Below are 5,912 nucleotides of genomic sequence, written 5' to 3' on the forward strand. Positions count from 1 at the left end.
CAGCCGATGCACTGCGAGCACCACGATCTCCTCCGCGAGTCTTCTTCTCGGGCCTCGCCGACCCGTGGAAGGGATCACCGGCTCCCTCTTACCTTTCTTTTCGCTTTCCACCTCTCACCTGCCCGCCGAGTCATCCCTACACAGGACACAGGAATCTCATGATCTCCACGGAGGCCGCGCCTCCGCGAAAATTCGGTGTCCTCGCGGACTCGGGCCACGCGACCAACAGAAACAGCATACGCCCCGCGACAGAACTATAGCGCCCGACAAAAGTATTAAACGTTTCGTGTATTCTCATTAATTCGCTCCTTACTACAAAAAATGTTACAGACACTCGATTACGTTACCCATCGTTTCCCACGACTCTGTTAACATTCTGTTAGCACTTGTATGACTTTTTGTGTCAGAACAAATTTTGTATTTCCTTGGGAAGGGTGATCCCTGAGGTCATTTGGAACAACTTTTCTTCTTTAACATTTTCTGCTATCTTGAATCCTAACAGAGATATTTCGGTGCTCTTAGGTGAACGTATTTATCATCGCTTTGTGTATTATTTTATGTTTATTTTATGTTTGTCCCAAATGCCTAGCCGATAGAAGTCCCAGAACTATCTCCACTGCCGCGGGGTATACCCAGTGACAATAAAATAGTAGAGAGAGCAGAATAGTATCTTCTAGGCGATATATGTCGGCAAGATCTGGAGGATACAAGTCCCAGAACTATCCCCACTGCCGCGGGGTATACCCAGTGACAATAAAATAGTAGAGAGGGCAGAATAGTATCTTCTAGGCGATATATGTCGGAAAGATCTGGAGGATACAAGTCCCAGAACTATCCCCACCGCCGCAGAGTATACCCAATGACAATAAAATAGTAGAGAGAGCAGAATAGTATCTTCTAAGCGATATATGTCGGAAAGATCTGGAGGATACAAGTCCCAGAACTATCCCCACTGCCGCGGGGTATACCCAGTGACAATAAAATAGTAGAGAGAGCAGAATAGTATCTTCTAGGCGATATATGTCGGAAAGATCTGGAGGATACAAGTCCCAGAACTATCTCCACTGCCGCGGGGTATACCCAGTGACAATAAAATAGTAGAGAGAGCAGAATAGTATCTTCTAGGCGATATATGTCGGAAAGATCTGGAGGATACAAGTCCCAGAACTATCCCCACCGCCGCAGGGTATACCCAATGACAATAAAATAGTAGAGAGAGCAGAATAGTATCTTCTAAGCGATATATGTCAGAAATATGTAGACCGTAAAAGTTACAGAACTATCCCCACTGCCGCGAGGTATACCCAGTGACAATGAAATAGTAGAGAGAGCAGATTAGTGCCTTCTAGGCGCTATCTGTCCAAAATTTCTAGAGGATAAAAGTCCCAGAACTATCCCCACTGCCGCGGGGTATACTCGGAGAGACCTCGGTCGCCGAACAGTATCTCCTGGCCGATATATGTCAGTGGCTAGAGTTTCGGACATATATCGAGTGTACACTGCACAATAAATCGCAAATACATAAATCCGAAATGTTTGAATTTGCAGTTCGAGGATTGCCAGATTGACAGATATAGAAGTAAAAATGAAAAGTAATGGGGATAAAAATGGAGAGACTGCGGTAAAAATAATAATAATAATACGCGCGTTAGCTGCACCGTCAAGCCATAAATGGGAGAGGCGTTTAGGTACACAAGAAAGACACATACTTTTGCCTCTAGTTACACACTCTGTCTCTCGCGTGCTTACGCAACGGAGAGAAGGTAAATATTGAATTTGCATACGCACACCACTAGGTAGAAAGTAAAACAAAATACTCGCTGTCGTCGCGTATTATACTCGTTCTATGACTCTCTGTCGAGAAATCAATAAAAATCATCAATGGGGCCGTGAAGCTGTGCTTTGATATTCCAAAGAAAATATGTCTGTCCGTATGTCTCGCGTTTGACAGAGAGAATTCGTTGTCTGTCGGTCGCCACTTTGGTCAATGAAAGAACAGTAAACACTACATCCGCGTACGAGAGTGCACTGTGCAATCTTTCGCGGACACACGTGCACGCGCGAACACGTTGTCTACCGCGGAGGTCAGCGCCGTTAAGAAATTCCTGCGACACAATTACAACGAATCGTGTGCCATGGCGAGCAACAAAATCGAACAAATCGAACCTATTTTCACGTAAAATCGGTATTTACGCAGAGTGACTCGCGTAATCGATGACACGCATTTTGACGTCGAACTTATACATCTAACGTATGATACAAAACGACAGCGAAGCTCTGGGACTTTTATCGGCTAGGCATTTGGGACATATATACAGTAAACCCTGTATTTTCCATTTACATTAGAATATAAAATATAGAGAATTGGGTTCGAAAAATGTGCTCCCTTTAAAGTAAATTTAAAAATAACAGTGCGTCGTAACCCGTTGACTTTTTCCACAGAGTTCAAGCGGTTATTTAGTTAATGCGAGAAAAATTGGCGCGGCAGTGAACGCGCGTGGAGAGGGACAAGGTGTCGAAAAGTTCGTGGGACAGTGTCTTTCCATTTATAGTCGGTGTCGGGTCGGTCGGTGGCCACCGGGTATCAAATTCCATCGGAAAGTCCGCCGATGCTCGCAATTAAAATGGAAAGTAGACCGGGGGCCCCGAGATAAAACGCGAATCGTCGTGCGGCCCCCCTTTCGTAGCAACACGTATGTATACGTGTACTCTCGGTGCGCGGTTAATGGAGCACTATTGCGTGCGTCGACATCGATTTCCTTTCAATCTCCTTCACATCCTCTCCGCGTCCACGTGTGTTCCCCGCGTTACGGTATCGCTGAAACGAGCCCGCGATTCGCGATTCGCGATTCGCGATCCGCGATCCGCTCCGTTGCAAGAGAAAAGACCTACACGCGGTCGAAACGGGCGTAACACAACGGCTTCAACGCGTCCCACGATCGTTACGATCGCGTGCTGACATTTGTGCGCCGCCGATCGTGGGTACCAGCTCGAATCCTCTTTCTCGAAACGTTAAACGGGCAACTTCCTTTTCTCTTTTTAATCCTTAAGGGGGCTGTGCGAGTTTTAAAATGATTGGTAATTGGTATTTCCTTGGACGGGGTAATTCCTGAGGTCATTTCAAGAAACTTTTTCCTTTGAGAAAATGTTCTGCGCGGCTCCGTTAAGGAGTTATTAGCGAAAAACACGGACCAATCAGGGCGCGGCTACAGTAGACCGACTCCGCCCCGGCCAATGATAACGCCTCGCTCAGCGGGACCCGCCCCCGTGCCGGAGTCCGGCAGCTTCTGTCGCGCCCTGATTGGCCCACGTTTTTCGTGAATAACTCCTTAACGAAACTGCGGAGAATGTTTTCGCAAAGGAAAAAGTTACTTCAAATGATCTCGGGAATTGTTCCTTTCAAGGACAACGTTTTTGGGTCACTTTGTATAATTTGCTAAATGGTGAATTTGGAAACCGTATTATATTTTTATCATATTAGTCAAACTTTTCAGTTTTATTTAGGTTGATTATAACGGGTGACACGGAATCTCTGGAATGGTAAAAAATCGGTATGCGCTTCCGTAGAACAGGTACCCGAAATCGGCGCGAGATACGAGACAATGCGAGTGAGAATAACTTTATCAAAGGAGATTGCGTCGAAAGCAGGAATCCTACATCCTTCTTGTGTTCCGTAGGAGGTCCATCGGAGAACCAGCATCATTTCCATCTTCCATATCCGTCCGAGGAGGCAAAGGTCTCTCGGAATACCGGTATGCCCGACCTAAATGTATGCTGCATTGATACATCGGTAGGTACGTGTAATTGAAGAAAGAGGACACATTATGTAAGTTCGATGACATTGCCTTCGTTCTGCACACGTGTCTTACCTTTTGCCTCTCTCTTCACTTCGACTTTCTTCCACTCCTCTTACCCTGTTTACACGCTCCTCTCTCGTTTCGTCCCTCTGGTTTGCTTCGCGACACCTTCTTGCGAGTTTACTTTTTCGTTTCATTGCTCTCCTGCCCCTCCGACTAGCATGACACTTCTTTCGTTTACGTTTCTTTAAGAAGAACTGAGGCACACTGGTGGACGAGAGTATAAGACACCACTTATACTTAACAAATTTGTTCGTATTTTATTTAGATCACAGTTAACAATTGTGAAAACTGTAAATAAAAACTAATTTCTCTATTTTTCTATTAATTTGGTAATCCCCAAGTACACATACATATGCATTCCTAAAAGTATGCAACCAGCTATGGTCTCACACAACGAACCGATTGGTTGCTCACATGTAGGAGTATTGAATGGAATTCGCATACTTTGCATGGGAATGGCTAAATATTTTTTCATTAGCCCTTATATAATTATTTCAAGCCTTTTCCCCATATCCATTAAATTTTCATAATGTACCATTTACTTAAAAAAAAATGATAAATACAGCTAAATACTTTTATCACCTATGACATAATTATTAAAACACTTTCTCAATCGTCAATTAAATCTTCTTACTCTGTAACGTTCGTTCTAAATAAAGATTCTCTCCCTTGTCCATTAACTTTTTATGCTACACTAAATATCTTCATTAATTATAACTATTTCAACTTTTTTCACCCATCAGTTGCACCTATTTTTATTGTAACGATCGTTGAAAGGGAAGATTGCGGTTAAATATTTTCATTGAACGTAATTATTGTAATCCCAATTTTATAGTTCGACAATAATTAGACGTTCAATCTAACGAGTTCGTTCGCAAGATAAACGGGCACGATCTTAAACGATCCGGATCGTTCGAACGATAATACTTCGAGCTATGTCGGAATTTTTTATTTTTTAATCGACGTAATATTCGATACCTGCACCGCGAACATAATTATCGTATGTGTAACTGAGTAATCACGGTACGCGAAGAATCCGATTTATTTAACTTTCCTTCCTTCTATGCGCTAATGCAAAAGTAATGAGACTTTCTATTTTACCGTATGAACCGTTACAGCGGTAAAATATAGTTCGTAAGCAGCGAGGTTTTTTCATTTACAATACTCGGAGAGAACAGATTTCTATGCAAGCTTAACTGCTTATAGCGAAGAGTCACGAAACGGAGGCAACGGAGAATTTTAACGTTAAACAAAGTATCAAAATCTTGAAAAGCACAGAAATCTATCTAGTAATACATAAGAGTACTATACCGTAGCTAGTGCACGTGAAGTTCTAGGTTTGCAAGCAGAAAAGATTTATGGTGACACATTAATAATTCTTGGTAAGTCATACTGTTCTTATAGAAATTTCGTTCACTGTATCAATCTCGCGCGAAACAAGGTAAAACATAGTAACCGATTTGTCAGAGGTTAAGCTACGGGCTAAAATAATCAAGCAACCATGGCGCGGGTCTCTTCAGCAATGAAGGAACGCTCGCCGAATCGGACAGGCCTGTGAAATGGCGAATTAGCAGATTACAAATCGGCACGTTCCGTTGTGGCATCCGTCGAGGATAGAGCGACGCGGGGTCGAGAGCTCGCGGAGGATAATTCGATGATCATCTGTGTCATTAGGAAAAAGGAGAGAGCGGGAACACGTCCCCTCGGTGGTAAACGTACCTTGCGTAACCAGGGCTCGCCGCAAATGTCGTCAAAACTGAGACCGTAATTAAGCCGGGCAAAGGTGCTCTTATCGTTCTAATTAGCGAGTAACTGCGTCATAATCTCTTCTCCGTCCAATTTATCGTGCAACCTCCTCCCACCACCCATGCTCCATCGCGATAGATACAGGTTGTTCAATTCGCGACAGAGCCGCGCGATTCGTTAACCTCGACAATGATGAAAACGTATCCTTTTCGCTGCGCAACGAGCACGCATTTTTCGTGGTTATCTCGAAATTGACGAAAGACTCTTCAGGCCTTCGTTCAGACGCAAAACACTGTTATCCGGCAA

Source organism: Halictus rubicundus, chromosome 18 (assembly GCF_050948215.1).
Source record: "Halictus rubicundus isolate RS-2024b chromosome 18, iyHalRubi1_principal, whole genome shotgun sequence".
Lineage (NCBI taxonomy): Eukaryota > Metazoa > Arthropoda > Insecta > Hymenoptera > Halictidae > Halictus > Halictus rubicundus.